At 50.7% G+C, this 17,509-nt stretch overlaps 22 non-coding genes across 22 annotated transcripts; all 22 read right to left on the reverse strand.

Moving 5' to 3' along the window:
* Positions 1-889: 889 nt before the first annotated feature.
* Trnag-acc lies at positions 890-962 on the reverse strand. Its single transcript has one exon. It is a non-coding gene; the product is annotated as a tRNA-Gly (tRNA).
* Positions 963-1,379: 417 nt separating this feature from the next.
* Trnaa-ugc lies at positions 1,380-1,452 on the reverse strand. The gene has a single exon. It is a non-coding gene; the product is annotated as a tRNA-Ala (tRNA).
* A 1,013-nt stretch (positions 1,453-2,465) lies between these two features.
* Trnag-acc lies at positions 2,466-2,538 on the reverse strand. Its single transcript has one exon. It is a non-coding gene; the product is annotated as a tRNA-Gly (tRNA).
* Positions 2,539-2,955: 417 nt separating this feature from the next.
* On the reverse strand, positions 2,956-3,028 carry Trnaa-ugc. The gene has a single exon. It is a non-coding gene; the product is annotated as a tRNA-Ala (tRNA).
* Positions 3,029-4,041: 1,013 nt separating this feature from the next.
* Positions 4,042-4,114, reverse strand: Trnaa-agc. Its single transcript has one exon. It is a non-coding gene; the product is annotated as a tRNA-Ala (tRNA).
* Positions 4,115-4,531: 417 nt separating this feature from the next.
* Positions 4,532-4,604, reverse strand: Trnaa-ugc. The gene has a single exon. It is a non-coding gene; the product is annotated as a tRNA-Ala (tRNA).
* A 1,013-nt stretch (positions 4,605-5,617) lies between these two features.
* Trnaa-agc lies at positions 5,618-5,690 on the reverse strand. Its single transcript has one exon. It is a non-coding gene; the product is annotated as a tRNA-Ala (tRNA).
* Positions 5,691-6,107: 417 nt separating this feature from the next.
* On the reverse strand, positions 6,108-6,180 carry Trnaa-ugc. Its single transcript has one exon. It is a non-coding gene; the product is annotated as a tRNA-Ala (tRNA).
* A 1,013-nt stretch (positions 6,181-7,193) lies between these two features.
* Positions 7,194-7,266, reverse strand: Trnaa-ugc. The gene has a single exon. It is a non-coding gene; the product is annotated as a tRNA-Ala (tRNA).
* Positions 7,267-7,683: 417 nt separating this feature from the next.
* Positions 7,684-7,756, reverse strand: Trnaa-ugc. Its single transcript has one exon. It is a non-coding gene; the product is annotated as a tRNA-Ala (tRNA).
* A 1,013-nt stretch (positions 7,757-8,769) lies between these two features.
* Trnaa-agc lies at positions 8,770-8,842 on the reverse strand. Its single transcript has one exon. It is a non-coding gene; the product is annotated as a tRNA-Ala (tRNA).
* A 417-nt stretch (positions 8,843-9,259) lies between these two features.
* Trnaa-ugc lies at positions 9,260-9,332 on the reverse strand. Its single transcript has one exon. It is a non-coding gene; the product is annotated as a tRNA-Ala (tRNA).
* Positions 9,333-10,345: 1,013 nt separating this feature from the next.
* On the reverse strand, positions 10,346-10,418 carry Trnaa-agc. Its single transcript has one exon. It is a non-coding gene; the product is annotated as a tRNA-Ala (tRNA).
* Positions 10,419-10,835: 417 nt separating this feature from the next.
* Trnaa-ugc lies at positions 10,836-10,908 on the reverse strand. The gene has a single exon. It is a non-coding gene; the product is annotated as a tRNA-Ala (tRNA).
* Positions 10,909-11,921: 1,013 nt separating this feature from the next.
* On the reverse strand, positions 11,922-11,994 carry Trnaa-ugc. Its single transcript has one exon. It is a non-coding gene; the product is annotated as a tRNA-Ala (tRNA).
* Positions 11,995-12,411: 417 nt separating this feature from the next.
* Trnaa-ugc lies at positions 12,412-12,484 on the reverse strand. The gene has a single exon. It is a non-coding gene; the product is annotated as a tRNA-Ala (tRNA).
* A 1,013-nt stretch (positions 12,485-13,497) lies between these two features.
* Trnaa-ugc lies at positions 13,498-13,570 on the reverse strand. The gene has a single exon. It is a non-coding gene; the product is annotated as a tRNA-Ala (tRNA).
* A 417-nt stretch (positions 13,571-13,987) lies between these two features.
* On the reverse strand, positions 13,988-14,060 carry Trnaa-ugc. The gene has a single exon. It is a non-coding gene; the product is annotated as a tRNA-Ala (tRNA).
* A 1,013-nt stretch (positions 14,061-15,073) lies between these two features.
* On the reverse strand, positions 15,074-15,146 carry Trnaa-agc. The gene has a single exon. It is a non-coding gene; the product is annotated as a tRNA-Ala (tRNA).
* Positions 15,147-15,563: 417 nt separating this feature from the next.
* Positions 15,564-15,636, reverse strand: Trnaa-ugc. The gene has a single exon. It is a non-coding gene; the product is annotated as a tRNA-Ala (tRNA).
* A 1,013-nt stretch (positions 15,637-16,649) lies between these two features.
* Positions 16,650-16,722, reverse strand: Trnaa-agc. Its single transcript has one exon. It is a non-coding gene; the product is annotated as a tRNA-Ala (tRNA).
* Positions 16,723-17,139: 417 nt separating this feature from the next.
* Trnaa-ugc lies at positions 17,140-17,212 on the reverse strand. The gene has a single exon. It is a non-coding gene; the product is annotated as a tRNA-Ala (tRNA).
* Positions 17,213-17,509: the final 297 nt, after the last annotated feature.

Raw genomic sequence — 17,509 nt, forward strand, 5'->3', positions numbered from 1 at the left:
AGAGTTCCAAGTAGTTTCGATGCTCTGGTATTACGACTGCAAATTCCGTCCGTTTTTAACGTCTTAAATTGAAGGGACAGTCACAAGTTGGTCCGTTTTCACTCCATGTCGACAATCACACAGCACCTGAGGTAACAAGCACATCTGAAGACCCATTGTGCACTCGACTGTTCATGCCAACTCACTGCCTCGCACTTTACTACTGTGTACCACTCTTGTCGTCCAACTGCAAAAGACTGGGCCACAACAACTTTCCGCGTCTCCATTGCACTGCGCAAACTACGAAACGCTCCCCAAACATGGCACTCACCCACGCAGACGACTTTTCCGACTTTACACGACGCTCACGCAACGCTCACGCTAGTGACAGCCTTATTTAGGGCTTGACGTCGCACACAAGCGAATGAGCACATTTCGCCTACGACTTAGGCCGCCCTCCTAGTGTGGCTGTTCGGTGTCTGCAGGCAGCGAGGGGCTGCAAGCCTCCTGTGTTCGCGCCTATGTCACCTCTGCTTGCTTGTCAGAGACAGAGTATCGCAAAACATACAACTCACTCCATGAATTGATTGCTACGGCATCTGTCATCAGCAGTCACAACTAGCAACACCAGTAGCAGCCGACTGCACGTAAAGAATTGGAATGTGCAGTGGGATTTTTGTGAATTCGGCGCAAGGCTGATCTTTGCGACATAGGTTTGAGAATCTTATGGGAACACTTGTACTGTTTCTAAATTAAGTGTAGTGGTGGGAGGAGGGTGCTTCGTGCGAATTACAGCACGTTTGCCAATTGTGGCTGCTAATCGTTGGCTCGTATCTGCCTTGACACATTTTCTGGCTGTGAATTATTCCACTTGCATGGCAGTGTGCGCATGTTGGTGTGTTAAAAATTCTGGAGGCGCTGGGTATCGATCCCAGTACCTCTCGCATGGTAAGCGAGCGCTCTACCATCTGAGCTACGCCCCCTGCTGACGAACTGCGCTATCATACAGCCATATCAATGGCACAGACCCTTGCACTCCCATTATTCCGCTGACAAACACTACTCTCAATGTGTCCGTGAGGGTGTCTTTCAGGTTTCCTGCATTCTGTATCGAATCGTAGTTGGCCAAAATCAAAGTGGCACGCACGACGTCGAAAATAGCGTTCGGCCAACGCTCTGAGGTAGACGAACGTGTTGTCCACTCTCTAGACTTCATTGAGGTTAGGCCGTTATACCTAAGGCAGATTTGCACTCGATGACACCTCGACAACAGCCGGTCCTCACATTTACGTTTTGCTCTCCTTACGTCAGTATACGAGTCTGTGACGCTGGCTTTGCAACATCTTGCGTGCCTTTAGGCTCGCCGCGACCAACACTTACCACGCACTGACCACAAAACATGGAGGCGCCGGGGCTTGAACCCGGGACCTTTCACATGCAAAGCGAACGCTCTACCAACTGAGCTACGCCCCCAAGCACAACCAAGCTGCGCTGTTCTCCGTTCTTTGCTACTCTTATGTGCACGGACACGATGGTTGGTTGGTTTGCAGGGGTGAAGGGACCAGAGTACAAAGGCGCGGACACGTTCATATACGCAAGAGTTCCAAGTAGTTTCGATGCTCTGGTATTACGACTGCAAATTCCGTCCGTTTTTAACGTCTTAAATTGAAGGGACAGTCACAAGTTGGTCCGTTTTCACTCCATGTCGACAATCACACAGCACCTGAGGTAACAAGCACATCTGAAGACCCATTGTGCACTCGACTGTTCATGCCAACTCACTGCCTCGCACTTTACTACTGTGTACCACTCTTGTCGTCCAACTGCAAAAGACTGGGCCACAACAACTTTCCGCGTCTCCATTGCACTGCGCAAACTACGAAACGCTCCCCAAACATGGCACTCACCCACGCAGACGACTTTTCCGACTTTACACGACGCTCACGCAACGCTCACGCTAGTGACAGCCTTATTTAGGGCTTGACGTCGCACACAAGCGAATGAGCACATTTCGCCTACGACTTAGGCCGCCCTCCTAGTGTGGCTGTTCGGTGTCTGCAGGCAGCGAGGGGCTGCAAGCCTCCTGTGTTCGCGCCTATGTCACCTCTGCTTGCTTGTCAGAGACAGAGTATCGCAAAACATACAACTCACTCCATGAATTGATTGCTACGGCATCTGTCATCAGCAGTCACAACTAGCAACACCAGTAGCAGCCGACTGCACGTAAAGAATTGGAATGTGCAGTGGGATTTTTGTGAATTCGGCGCAAGGCTGATCTTTGCGACATAGGTTTGAGAATCTTATGGGAACACTTGTACTGTTTCTAAATTAAGTGTAGTGGTGGGAGGAGGGTGCTTCGTGCGAATTACAGCACGTTTGCCAATTGTGGCTGCTAATCGTTGGCTCGTATCTGCCTTGACACATTTTCTGGCTGTGAATTATTCCACTTGCATGGCAGTGTGCGCATGTTGGTGTGTTAAAAATTCTGGAGGCGCTGGGTATCGATCCCAGTACCTCTCGCATGGTAAGCGAGCGCTCTACCATCTGAGCTACGCCCCCTGCTGACGAACTGCGCTATCATACAGCCATATCAATGGCACAGACCCTTGCACTCCCATTATTCCGCTGACAAACACTACTCTCAATGTGTCCGTGAGGGTGTCTTTCAGGTTTCCTGCATTCTGTATCGAATCGTAGTTGGCCAAAATCAAAGTGGCACGCACGACGTCGAAAATAGCGTTCGGCCAACGCTCTGAGGTAGACGAACGTGTTGTCCACTCTCTAGACTTCATTGAGGTTAGGCCGTTATACCTAAGGCAGATTTGCACTCGATGACACCTCGACAACAGCCGGTCCTCACATTTACGTTTTGCTCTCCTTACGTCAGTATACGAGTCTGTGACGCTGGCTTTGCAACATCTTGCGTGCCTTTAGGCTCGCCGCGACCAACACTTACCACGCACTGACCACAAAACATGGAGGCGCCGGGGCTTGAACCCGGGACCTTTCACATGCAAAGCGAACGCTCTACCAACTGAGCTACGCCCCCAAGCACAACCAAGCTGCGCTGTTCTCCGTTCTTTGCTACTCTTATGTGCACGGACACGATGGTTGGTTGGTTTGCAGGGGTGAAGGGACCAGAGTACAAAGGCGCGGACACGTTCATATACGCAAGAGTTCCAAGTAGTTTCGATGCTCTGGTATTACGACTGCAAATTCCGTCCGTTTTTAACGTCTTAAATTGAAGGGACAGTCACAAGTTGGTCCGTTTTCACTCCATGTCGACAATCACACAGCACCTGAGGTAACAAGCACATCTGAAGACCCATTGTGCACTCGACTGTTCATGCCAACTCACTGCCTCGCACTTTACTACTGTGTACCACTCTTGTCGTCCAACTGCAAAAGACTGGGCCACAACAACTTTCCGCGTCTCCATTGCACTGCGCAAACTACGAAACGCTCCCCAAACATGGCACTCACCCACGCAGACGACTTTTCCGACTTTACACGACGCTCACGCAACGCTCACGCTAGTGACAGCCTTATTTAGGGCTTGACGTCGCACACAAGCGAATGAGCACATTTCGCCTACGACTTAGGCCGCCCTCCTAGTGTGGCTGTTCGGTGTCTGCAGGCAGCGAGGGGCTGCAAGCCTCCTGTGTTCGCGCCTATGTCACCTCTGCTTGCTTGTCAGAGACAGAGTATCGCAAAACATACAACTCACTCCATGAATTGATTGCTACGGCATCTGTCATCAGCAGTCACAACTAGCAACACCAGTAGCAGCCGACTGCACGTAAAGAATTGGAATGTGCAGTGGGATTTTTGTGAATTCGGCGCAAGGCTGATCTTTGCGACATAGGTTTGAGAATCTTATGGGAACACTTGTACTGTTTCTAAATTAAGTGTAGTGGTGGGAGGAGGGTGCTTCGTGCGAATTACAGCACGTTTGCCAATTGTGGCTGCTAATCGTTGGCTCGTATCTGCCTTGACACATTTTCTGGCTGTGAATTATTCCACTTGCATGGCAGTGTGCGCATGTTGGTGTGTTAAAAATTCTGGAGGCGCTGGGTATCGATCCCAGTACCTCTCGCATGCTAAGCGAGCGCTCTACCATCTGAGCTACGCCCCCTGCTGACGAACTGCGCTATCATACAGCCATATCAATGGCACAGACCCTTGCACTCCCATTATTCCGCTGACAAACACTACTCTCAATGTGTCCGTGAGGGTGTCTTTCAGGTTTCCTGCATTCTGTATCGAATCGTAGTTGGCCAAAATCAAAGTGGCACGCACGACGTCGAAAATAGCGTTCGGCCAACGCTCTGAGGTAGACGAACGTGTTGTCCACTCTCTAGACTTCATTGAGGTTAGGCCGTTATACCTAAGGCAGATTTGCACTCGATGACACCTCGACAACAGCCGGTCCTCACATTTACGTTTTGCTCTCCTTACGTCAGTATACGAGTCTGTGACGCTGGCTTTGCAACATCTTGCGTGCCTTTAGGCTCGCCGCGACCAACACTTACCACGCACTGACCACAAAACATGGAGGCGCCGGGGCTTGAACCCGGGACCTTTCACATGCAAAGCGAACGCTCTACCAACTGAGCTACGCCCCCAAGCACAACCAAGCTGCGCTGTTCTCCGTTCTTTGCTACTCTTATGTGCACGGACACGATGGTTGGTTGGTTTGCAGGGGTGAAGGGACCAGAGTACAAAGGCGCGGACACGTTCATATACGCAAGAGTTCCAAGTAGTTTCGATGCTCTGGTATTACGACTGCAAATTCCGTCCGTTTTTAACGTCTTAAATTGAAGGGACAGTCACAAGTTGGTCCGTTTTCACTCCATGTCGACAATCACACAGCACCTGAGGTAACAAGCACATCTGAAGACCCATTGTGCACTCGACTGTTCATGCCAACTCACTGCCTCGCACTTTACTACTGTGTACCACTCTTGTCGTCCAACTGCAAAAGACTGGGCCACAACAACTTTCCGCGTCTCCATTGCACTGCGCAAACTACGAAACGCTCCCCAAACATGGCACTCACCCACGCAGACGACTTTTCCGACTTTACACGACGCTCACGCAACGCTCACGCTAGTGACAGCCTTATTTAGGGCTTGACGTCGCACACAAGCGAATGAGCACATTTCGCCTACGACTTAGGCCGCCCTCCTAGTGTGGCTGTTCGGTGTCTGCAGGCAGCGAGGGGCTGCAAGCCTCCTGTGTTCGCGCCTATGTCACCTCTGCTTGCTTGTCAGAGACAGAGTATCGCAAAACATACAACTCACTCCATGAATTGATTGCTACGGCATCTGTCATCAGCAGTCACAACTAGCAACACCAGTAGCAGCCGACTGCACGTAAAGAATTGGAATGTGCAGTGGGATTTTTGTGAATTCGGCGCAAGGCTGATCTTTGCGACATAGGTTTGAGAATCTTATGGGAACACTTGTACTGTTTCTAAATTAAGTGTAGTGGTGGGAGGAGGGTGCTTCGTGCGAATTACAGCACGTTTGCCAATTGTGGCTGCTAATCGTTGGCTCGTATCTGCCTTGACACATTTTCTGGCTGTGAATTATTCCACTTGCATGGCAGTGTGCGCATGTTGGTGTGTTAAAAATTCTGGAGGCGCTGGGTATCGATCCCAGTACCTCTCGCATGCTAAGCGAGCGCTCTACCATCTGAGCTACGCCCCCTGCTGACGAACTGCGCTATCATACAGCCATATCAATGGCACAGACCCTTGCACTCCCATTATTCCGCTGACAAACACTACTCTCAATGTGTCCGTGAGGGTGTCTTTCAGGTTTCCTGCATTCTGTATCGAATCGTAGTTGGCCAAAATCAAAGTGGCACGCACGACGTCGAAAATAGCGTTCGGCCAACGCTCTGAGGTAGACGAACGTGTTGTCCACTCTCTAGACTTCATTGAGGTTAGGCCGTTATACCTAAGGCAGATTTGCACTCGATGACACCTCGACAACAGCCGGTCCTCACATTTACGTTTTGCTCTCCTTACGTCAGTATACGAGTCTGTGACGCTGGCTTTGCAACATCTTGCGTGCCTTTAGGCTCGCCGCGACCAACACTTACCACGCACTGACCACAAAACATGGAGGCGCCGGGGCTTGAACCCGGGACCTTTCACATGCAAAGCGAACGCTCTACCAACTGAGCTACGCCCCCAAGCACAACCAAGCTGCGCTGTTCTCCGTTCTTTGCTACTCTTATGTGCACGGACACGATGGTTGGTTGGTTTGCAGGGGTGAAGGGACCAGAGTACAAAGGCGCGGACACGTTCATATACGCAAGAGTTCCAAGTAGTTTCGATGCTCTGGTATTACGACTGCAAATTCCGTCCGTTTTTAACGTCTTAAATTGAAGGGACAGTCACAAGTTGGTCCGTTTTCACTCCATGTCGACAATCACACAGCACCTGAGGTAACAAGCACATCTGAAGACCCATTGTGCACTCGACTGTTCATGCCAACTCACTGCCTCGCACTTTACTACTGTGTACCACTCTTGTCGTCCAACTGCAAAAGACTGGGCCACAACAACTTTCCGCGTCTCCATTGCACTGCGCAAACTACGAAACGCTCCCCAAACATGGCACTCACCCACGCAGACGACTTTTCCGACTTTACACGACGCTCACGCAACGCTCACGCTAGTGACAGCCTTATTTAGGGCTTGACGTCGCACACAAGCGAATGAGCACATTTCGCCTACGACTTAGGCCGCCCTCCTAGTGTGGCTGTTCGGTGTCTGCAGGCAGCGAGGGGCTGCAAGCCTCCTGTGTTCGCGCCTATGTCACCTCTGCTTGCTTGTCAGAGACAGAGTATCGCAAAACATACAACTCACTCCATGAATTGATTGCTACGGCATCTGTCATCAGCAGTCACAACTAGCAACACCAGTAGCAGCCGACTGCACGTAAAGAATTGGAATGTGCAGTGGGATTTTTGTGAATTCGGCGCAAGGCTGATCTTTGCGACATAGGTTTGAGAATCTTATGGGAACACTTGTACTGTTTCTAAATTAAGTGTAGTGGTGGGAGGAGGGTGCTTCGTGCGAATTACAGCACGTTTGCCAATTGTGGCTGCTAATCGTTGGCTCGTATCTGCCTTGACACATTTTCTGGCTGTGAATTATTCCACTTGCATGGCAGTGTGCGCATGTTGGTGTGTTAAAAATTCTGGAGGCGCTGGGTATCGATCCCAGTACCTCTCGCATGCAAAGCGAGCGCTCTACCATCTGAGCTACGCCCCCTGCTGACGAACTGCGCTATCATACAGCCATATCAATGGCACAGACCCTTGCACTCCCATTATTCCGCTGACAAACACTACTCTCAATGTGTCCGTGAGGGTGTCTTTCAGGTTTCCTGCATTCTGTATCGAATCGTAGTTGGCCAAAATCAAAGTGGCACGCACGACGTCGAAAATAGCGTTCGGCCAACGCTCTGAGGTAGACGAACGTGTTGTCCACTCTCTAGACTTCATTGAGGTTAGGCCGTTATACCTAAGGCAGATTTGCACTCGATGACACCTCGACAACAGCCGGTCCTCACATTTACGTTTTGCTCTCCTTACGTCAGTATACGAGTCTGTGACGCTGGCTTTGCAACATCTTGCGTGCCTTTAGGCTCGCCGCGACCAACACTTACCACGCACTGACCACAAAACATGGAGGCGCCGGGGCTTGAACCCGGGACCTTTCACATGCAAAGCGAACGCTCTACCAACTGAGCTACGCCCCCAAGCACAACCAAGCTGCGCTGTTCTCCGTTCTTTGCTACTCTTATGTGCACGGACACGATGGTTGGTTGGTTTGCAGGGGTGAAGGGACCAGAGTACAAAGGCGCGGACACGTTCATATACGCAAGAGTTCCAAGTAGTTTCGATGCTCTGGTATTACGACTGCAAATTCCGTCCGTTTTTAACGTCTTAAATTGAAGGGACAGTCACAAGTTGGTCCGTTTTCACTCCATGTCGACAATCACACAGCACCTGAGGTAACAAGCACATCTGAAGACCCATTGTGCACTCGACTGTTCATGCCAACTCACTGCCTCGCACTTTACTACTGTGTACCACTCTTGTCGTCCAACTGCAAAAGACTGGGCCACAACAACTTTCCGCGTCTCCATTGCACTGCGCAAACTACGAAACGCTCCCCAAACATGGCACTCACCCACGCAGACGACTTTTCCGACTTTACACGACGCTCACGCAACGCTCACGCTAGTGACAGCCTTATTTAGGGCTTGACGTCGCACACAAGCGAATGAGCACATTTCGCCTACGACTTAGGCCGCCCTCCTAGTGTGGCTGTTCGGTGTCTGCAGGCAGCGAGGGGCTGCAAGCCTCCTGTGTTCGCGCCTATGTCACCTCTGCTTGCTTGTCAGAGACAGAGTATCGCAAAACATACAACTCACTCCATGAATTGATTGCTACGGCATCTGTCATCAGCAGTCACAACTAGCAACACCAGTAGCAGCCGACTGCACGTAAAGAATTGGAATGTGCAGTGGGATTTTTGTGAATTCGGCGCAAGGCTGATCTTTGCGACATAGGTTTGAGAATCTTATGGGAACACTTGTACTGTTTCTAAATTAAGTGTAGTGGTGGGAGGAGGGTGCTTCGTGCGAATTACAGCACGTTTGCCAATTGTGGCTGCTAATCGTTGGCTCGTATCTGCCTTGACACATTTTCTGGCTGTGAATTATTCCACTTGCATGGCAGTGTGCGCATGTTGGTGTGTTAAAAATTCTGGAGGCGCTGGGTATCGATCCCAGTACCTCTCGCATGCTAAGCGAGCGCTCTACCATCTGAGCTACGCCCCCTGCTGACGAACTGCGCTATCATACAGCCATATCAATGGCACAGACCCTTGCACTCCCATTATTCCGCTGACAAACACTACTCTCAATGTGTCCGTGAGGGTGTCTTTCAGGTTTCCTGCATTCTGTATCGAATCGTAGTTGGCCAAAATCAAAGTGGCACGCACGACGTCGAAAATAGCGTTCGGCCAACGCTCTGAGGTAGACGAACGTGTTGTCCACTCTCTAGACTTCATTGAGGTTAGGCCGTTATACCTAAGGCAGATTTGCACTCGATGACACCTCGACAACAGCCGGTCCTCACATTTACGTTTTGCTCTCCTTACGTCAGTATACGAGTCTGTGACGCTGGCTTTGCAACATCTTGCGTGCCTTTAGGCTCGCCGCGACCAACACTTACCACGCACTGACCACAAAACATGGAGGCGCCGGGGCTTGAACCCGGGACCTTTCACATGCAAAGCGAACGCTCTACCAACTGAGCTACGCCCCCAAGCACAACCAAGCTGCGCTGTTCTCCGTTCTTTGCTACTCTTATGTGCACGGACACGATGGTTGGTTGGTTTGCAGGGGTGAAGGGACCAGAGTACAAAGGCGCGGACACGTTCATATACGCAAGAGTTCCAAGTAGTTTCGATGCTCTGGTATTACGACTGCAAATTCCGTCCGTTTTTAACGTCTTAAATTGAAGGGACAGTCACAAGTTGGTCCGTTTTCACTCCATGTCGACAATCACACAGCACCTGAGGTAACAAGCACATCTGAAGACCCATTGTGCACTCGACTGTTCATGCCAACTCACTGCCTCGCACTTTACTACTGTGTACCACTCTTGTCGTCCAACTGCAAAAGACTGGGCCACAACAACTTTCCGCGTCTCCATTGCACTGCGCAAACTACGAAACGCTCCCCAAACATGGCACTCACCCACGCAGACGACTTTTCCGACTTTACACGACGCTCACGCAACGCTCACGCTAGTGACAGCCTTATTTAGGGCTTGACGTCGCACACAAGCGAATGAGCACATTTCGCCTACGACTTAGGCCGCCCTCCTAGTGTGGCTGTTCGGTGTCTGCAGGCAGCGAGGGGCTGCAAGCCTCCTGTGTTCGCGCCTATGTCACCTCTGCTTGCTTGTCAGAGACAGAGTATCGCAAAACATACAACTCACTCCATGAATTGATTGCTACGGCATCTGTCATCAGCAGTCACAACTAGCAACACCAGTAGCAGCCGACTGCACGTAAAGAATTGGAATGTGCAGTGGGATTTTTGTGAATTCGGCGCAAGGCTGATCTTTGCGACATAGGTTTGAGAATCTTATGGGAACACTTGTACTGTTTCTAAATTAAGTGTAGTGGTGGGAGGAGGGTGCTTCGTGCGAATTACAGCACGTTTGCCAATTGTGGCTGCTAATCGTTGGCTCGTATCTGCCTTGACACATTTTCTGGCTGTGAATTATTCCACTTGCATGGCAGTGTGCGCATGTTGGTGTGTTAAAAATTCTGGAGGCGCTGGGTATCGATCCCAGTACCTCTCGCATGCTAAGCGAGCGCTCTACCATCTGAGCTACGCCCCCTGCTGACGAACTGCGCTATCATACTGCCATATCAATGGCACAGACCCTTGCACTCCCATTATTCCGCTGACAAACACTACTCTCAATGTGTCCGTGAGGGTGTCTTTCAGGTTTCCTGCATTCTGTATCGAATCGTAGTTGGCCAAAATCAAAGTGGCACGCACGACGTCGAAAATAGCGTTCGGCCAACGCTCTGAGGTAGACGAACGTGTTGTCCACTCTCTAGACTTCATTGAGGTTAGGCCGTTATACCTAAGGCAGATTTGCACTCGATGACACCTCGACAACAGCCGGTCCTCACATTTACGTTTTGCTCTCCTTACGTCAGTATACGAGTCTGTGACGCTGGCTTTGCAACATCTTGCGTGCCTTTAGGCTCGCCGCGACCAACACTTACCACGCACTGACCACAAAACATGGAGGCGCCGGGGCTTGAACCCGGGACCTTTCACATGCAAAGCGAACGCTCTACCAACTGAGCTACGCCCCCAAGCACAACCAAGCTGCGCTGTTCTCCGTTCTTTGCTACTCTTATGTGCACGGACACGATGGTTGGTTGGTTTGCAGGGGTGAAGGGACCAGAGTACAAAGGCGCGGACACGTTCATATACGCAAGAGTTCCAAGTAGTTTCGATGCTCTGGTATTACGACTGCAAATTCCGTCCGTTTTTAACGTCTTAAATTGAAGGGACAGTCACAAGTTGGTCCGTTTTCACTCCATGTCGACAATCACACAGCACCTGAGGTAACAAGCACATCTGAAGACCCATTGTGCACTCGACTGTTCATGCCAACTCACTGCCTCGCACTTTACTACTGTGTACCACTCTTGTCGTCCAACTGCAAAAGACTGGGCCACAACAACTTTCCGCGTCTCCATTGCACTGCGCAAACTACGAAACGCTCCCCAAACATGGCACTCACCCACGCAGACGACTTTTCCGACTTTACACGACGCTCACGCAACGCTCACGCTAGTGACAGCCTTATTTAGGGCTTGACGTCGCACACAAGCGAATGAGCACATTTCGCCTACGACTTAGGCCGCCCTCCTAGTGTGGCTGTTCGGTGTCTGCAGGCAGCGAGGGGCTGCAAGCCTCCTGTGTTCGCGCCTATGTCACCTCTGCTTGCTTGTCAGAGACAGAGTATCGCAAAACATACAACTCACTCCATGAATTGATTGCTACGGCATCTGTCATCAGCAGTCACAACTAGCAACACCAGTAGCAGCCGACTGCACGTAAAGAATTGGAATGTGCAGTGGGATTTTTGTGAATTCGGCGCAAGGCTGATCTTTGCGACATAGGTTTGAGAATCTTATGGGAACACTTGTACTGTTTCTAAATTAAGTGTAGTGGTGGGAGGAGGGTGCTTCGTGCGAATTACAGCACGTTTGCCAATTGTGGCTGCTAATCGTTGGCTCGTATCTGCCTTGACACATTTTCTGGCTGTGAATTATTCCACTTGCATGGCAGTGTGCGCATGTTGGTGTGTTAAAAATTCTGGAGGCGCTGGGTATCGATCCCAGTACCTCTCGCATGCAAAGCGAGCGCTCTACCATCTGAGCTACGCCCCCTGCTGACGAACTGCGCTATCATACAGCCATATCAATGGCACAGACCCTTGCACTCCCATTATTCCGCTGACAAACACTACTCTCAATGTGTCCGTGAGGGTGTCTTTCAGGTTTCCTGCATTCTGTATCGAATCGTAGTTGGCCAAAATCAAAGTGGCACGCACGACGTCGAAAATAGCGTTCGGCCAACGCTCTGAGGTAGACGAACGTGTTGTCCACTCTCTAGACTTCATTGAGGTTAGGCCGTTATACCTAAGGCAGATTTGCACTCGATGACACCTCGACAACAGCCGGTCCTCACATTTACGTTTTGCTCTCCTTACGTCAGTATACGAGTCTGTGACGCTGGCTTTGCAACATCTTGCGTGCCTTTAGGCTCGCCGCGACCAACACTTACCACGCACTGACCACAAAACATGGAGGCGCCGGGGCTTGAACCCGGGACCTTTCACATGCAAAGCGAACGCTCTACCAACTGAGCTACGCCCCCAAGCACAACCAAGCTGCGCTGTTCTCCGTTCTTTGCTACTCTTATGTGCACGGACACGATGGTTGGTTGGTTTGCAGGGGTGAAGGGACCAGAGTACAAAGGCGCGGACACGTTCATATACGCAAGAGTTCCAAGTAGTTTCGATGCTCTGGTATTACGACTGCAAATTCCGTCCGTTTTTAACGTCTTAAATTGAAGGGACAGTCACAAGTTGGTCCGTTTTCACTCCATGTCGACAATCACACAGCACCTGAGGTAACAAGCACATCTGAAGACCCATTGTGCACTCGACTGTTCATGCCAACTCACTGCCTCGCACTTTACTACTGTGTACCACTCTTGTCGTCCAACTGCAAAAGACTGGGCCACAACAACTTTCCGCGTCTCCATTGCACTGCGCAAACTACGAAACGCTCCCCAAACATGGCACTCACCCACGCAGACGACTTTTCCGACTTTACACGACGCTCACGCAACGCTCACGCTAGTGACAGCCTTATTTAGGGCTTGACGTCGCACACAAGCGAATGAGCACATTTCGCCTACGACTTAGGCCGCCCTCCTAGTGTGGCTGTTCGGTGTCTGCAGGCAGCGAGGGGCTGCAAGCCTCCTGTGTTCGCGCCTATGTCACCTCTGCTTGCTTGTCAGAGACAGAGTATCGCAAAACATACAACTCACTCCATGAATTGATTGCTACGGCATCTGTCATCAGCAGTCACAACTAGCAACACCAGTAGCAGCCGACTGCACGTAAAGAATTGGAATGTGCAGTGGGATTTTTGTGAATTCGGCGCAAGGCTGATCTTTGCGACATAGGTTTGAGAATCTTATGGGAACACTTGTACTGTTTCTAAATTAAGTGTAGTGGTGGGAGGAGGGTGCTTCGTGCGAATTACAGCACGTTTGCCAATTGTGGCTGCTAATCGTTGGCTCGTATCTGCCTTGACACATTTTCTGGCTGTGAATTATTCCACTTGCATGGCAGTGTGCGCATGTTGGTGTGTTAAAAATTCTGGAGGCGCTGGGTATCGATCCCAGTACCTCTCGCATGCAAAGCGAGCGCTCTACCATCTGAGCTACGCCCCCTGCTGACGAACTGCGCTATCATACAGCCATATCAATGGCACAGACCCTTGCACTCCCATTATTCCGCTGACAAACACTACTCTCAATGTGTCCGTGAGGGTGTCTTTCAGGTTTCCTGCATTCTGTATCGAATCGTAGTTGGCCAAAATCAAAGTGGCACGCACGACGTCGAAAATAGCGTTCGGCCAACGCTCTGAGGTAGACGAACGTGTTGTCCACTCTCTAGACTTCATTGAGGTTAGGCCGTTATACCTAAGGCAGATTTGCACTCGATGACACCTCGACAACAGCCGGTCCTCACATTTACGTTTTGCTCTCCTTACGTCAGTATACGAGTCTGTGACGCTGGCTTTGCAACATCTTGCGTGCCTTTAGGCTCGCCGCGACCAACACTTACCACGCACTGACCACAAAACATGGAGGCGCCGGGGCTTGAACCCGGGACCTTTCACATGCAAAGCGAACGCTCTACCAACTGAGCTACGCCCCCAAGCACAACCAAGCTGCGCTGTTCTCCGTTCTTTGCTACTCTTATGTGCACGGACACGATGGTTGGTTGGTTTGCAGGGGTGAAGGGACCAGAGTACAAAGGCGCGGACACGTTCATATACGCAAGAGTTCCAAGTAGTTTCGATGCTCTGGTATTACGACTGCAAATTCCGTCCGTTTTTAACGTCTTAAATTGAAGGGACAGTCACAAGTTGGTCCGTTTTCACTCCATGTCGACAATCACACAGCACCTGAGGTAACAAGCACATCTGAAGACCCATTGTGCACTCGACTGTTCATGCCAACTCACTGCCTCGCACTTTACTACTGTGTACCACTCTTGTCGTCCAACTGCAAAAGACTGGGCCACAACAACTTTCCGCGTCTCCATTGCACTGCGCAAACTACGAAACGCTCCCCAAACATGGCACTCACCCACGCAGACGACTTTTCCGACTTTACACGACGCTCACGCAACGCTCACGCTAGTGACAGCCTTATTTAGGGCTTGACGTCGCACACAAGCGAATGAGCACATTTCGCCTACGACTTAGGCCGCCCTCCTAGTGTGGCTGTTCGGTGTCTGCAGGCAGCGAGGGGCTGCAAGCCTCCTGTGTTCGCGCCTATGTCACCTCTGCTTGCTTGTCAGAGACAGAGTATCGCAAAACATACAACTCACTCCATGAATTGATTGCTACGGCATCTGTCATCAGCAGTCACAACTAGCAACACCAGTAGCAGCCGACTGCACGTAAAGAATTGGAATGTGCAGTGGGATTTTTGTGAATTCGGCGCAAGGCTGATCTTTGCGACATAGGTTTGAGAATCTTATGGGAACACTTGTACTGTTTCTAAATTAAGTGTAGTGGTGGGAGGAGGGTGCTTCGTGCGAATTACAGCACGTTTGCCAATTGTGGCTGCTAATCGTTGGCTCGTATCTGCCTTGACACATTTTCTGGCTGTGAATTATTCCACTTGCATGGCAGTGTGCGCATGTTGGTGTGTTAAAAATTCTGGAGGCGCTGGGTATCGATCCCAGTACCTCTCGCATGCTAAGCGAGCGCTCTACCATCTGAGCTACGCCCCCTGCTGACGAACTGCGCTATCATACAGCCATATCAATGGCACAGACCCTTGCACTCCCATTATTCCGCTGACAAACACTACTCTCAATGTGTCCGTGAGGGTGTCTTTCAGGTTTCCTGCATTCTGTATCGAATCGTAGTTGGCCAAAATCAAAGTGGCACGCACGACGTCGAAAATAGCGTTCGGCCAACGCTCTGAGGTAGACGAACGTGTTGTCCACTCTCTAGACTTCATTGAGGTTAGGCCGTTATACCTAAGGCAGATTTGCACTCGATGACACCTCGACAACAGCCGGTCCTCACATTTACGTTTTGCTCTCCTTACGTCAGTATACGAGTCTGTGACGCTGGCTTTGCAACATCTTGCGTGCCTTTAGGCTCGCCGCGACCAACACTTACCACGCACTGACCACAAAACATGGAGGCGCCGGGGCTTGAACCCGGGACCTTTCACATGCAAAGCGAACGCTCTACCAACTGAGCTACGCCCCCAAGCACAACCAAGCTGCGCTGTTCTCCGTTCTTTGCTACTCTTATGTGCACGGACACGATGGTTGGTTGGTTTGCAGGGGTGAAGGGACCAGAGTACAAAGGCGCGGACACGTTCATATACGCAAGAGTTCCAAGTAGTTTCGATGCTCTGGTATTACGACTGCAAATTCCGTCCGTTTTTAACGTCTTAAATTGAAGGGACAGTCACAAGTTGGTCCGTTTTCACTCCATGTCGACAATCACACAGCACCTGAGGTAACAAGCACATCTGAAGACCCATTGTGCACTCGACTGTTCATGCCAACTCACTGCCTCGCACTTTACTACTGTGTACCACTCTTGTCGTCCAACTGCAAAAGACTGGGCCACAACAACTTTCCGCGTCTCCATTGCACTGCGCAAACTACGAAACGCTCCCCAAACATGGCACTCACCCACGCAGACGACTTTTCCGACTTTACACGACGCTCACGCAACGCTCACGCTAGTGACAGCCTTATTTAGGGCTTGACGTCGCACACAAGCGAATGAGCACATTTCGCCTACGACTTAGGCCGCCCTCCTAGTGTGGCTGTTCGGTGTCTGCAGGCAGCGAGGGGCTGCAAGCCTCCTGTGTTCGCGCCTATGTCACCTCTGCTTGCTTGTCAGAGACAGAGTATCGCAAAACATACAACTCACTCCATGAATTGATTGCTACGGCATCTGTCATCAGCAGTCACAACTAGCAACACCAGTAGCAGCCGACTGCACGTAAAGAATTGGAATGTGCAGTGGGATTTTTGTGAATTCGGCGCAAGGCTGATCTTTGCGACATAGGTTTGAGAATCTTATGGGAACACTTGTACTGTTTCTAAATTAAGTGTAGTGGTGGGAGGAGGGTGCTTCGTGCGAATTACAGCACGTTTGCCAATTGTGGCTGCTAATCGTTGGCTCGTATCTGCCTTGACACATTTTCTGGCTGTGAATTATTCCACTTGCATGGCAGTGTGCGCATGTTGGTGTGTTAAAAATTCTGGAGGCGCTGGGTATCGATCCCAGTACCTCTCGCATGCTAAGCGAGCGCTCTACCATCTGAGCTACGCCCCCTGCTGACGAACTGCGCTATCATACAGCCATATCAATGGCACAGACCCTTGCACTCCCATTATTCCGCTGACAAACACTACTCTCAATGTGTCCGTGAGGGTGTCTTTCAGGTTTCCTGCATTCTGTATCGAATCGTAGTTGGCCAAAATCAAAGTGGCACGCACGACGTCGAAAATAGCGTTCGGCCAACGCTCTGAGGTAGACGAACGTGTTGTCCACTCTCTAGACTTCATTGAGGTTAGGCCGTTATACCTAAGGCAGATTTGCACTCGATGACACCTCGACAACAGCCGGTCCTCACATTTACGTTTTGCTCTCCTTACGTCAGTATACGAGTCTGTGACGCTGGCTTTGCAACATCTTGCGTGCCTTTAGGCTCGCCGCGACCAACACTTACCACGCACTGACCACAAAACATGGAGGCGCCGGGGCTTGAACCCGGGACCTTTCACATGCAAAGCGAACGCTCTACCAACTGAGCTACGCCCCCAAGCACAACCAAGCTGCGCTGTTCTCCGTTCTTTGCTACTCTTATGTGCACGGACACGATGGTTGGTTGGTTTGCAGGGGTGAAGGGACCAGAGTACAAAGGCGCGGACACGTTCATATACGCAAGAGTTCCAAGTAGTTTCGATGCTCTGGTATTACGACTGCAAATTCCGTCCGTTTTTAACGTCTTAAATTGAAGGGACAGTCACAAGTTGGTCCGTTTTCACTCCATGTCGACAATCACACAGCACCTGAGGTAACAAGCACATCTGAAGACCCATTGTGCACTCGACTGTTC

This window comes from Schistocerca piceifrons, unplaced genomic scaffold (assembly GCF_021461385.2).
Source record: "Schistocerca piceifrons isolate TAMUIC-IGC-003096 unplaced genomic scaffold, iqSchPice1.1 HiC_scaffold_833, whole genome shotgun sequence".
Classification (NCBI taxonomy): domain Eukaryota; kingdom Metazoa; phylum Arthropoda; class Insecta; order Orthoptera; family Acrididae; genus Schistocerca; species Schistocerca piceifrons.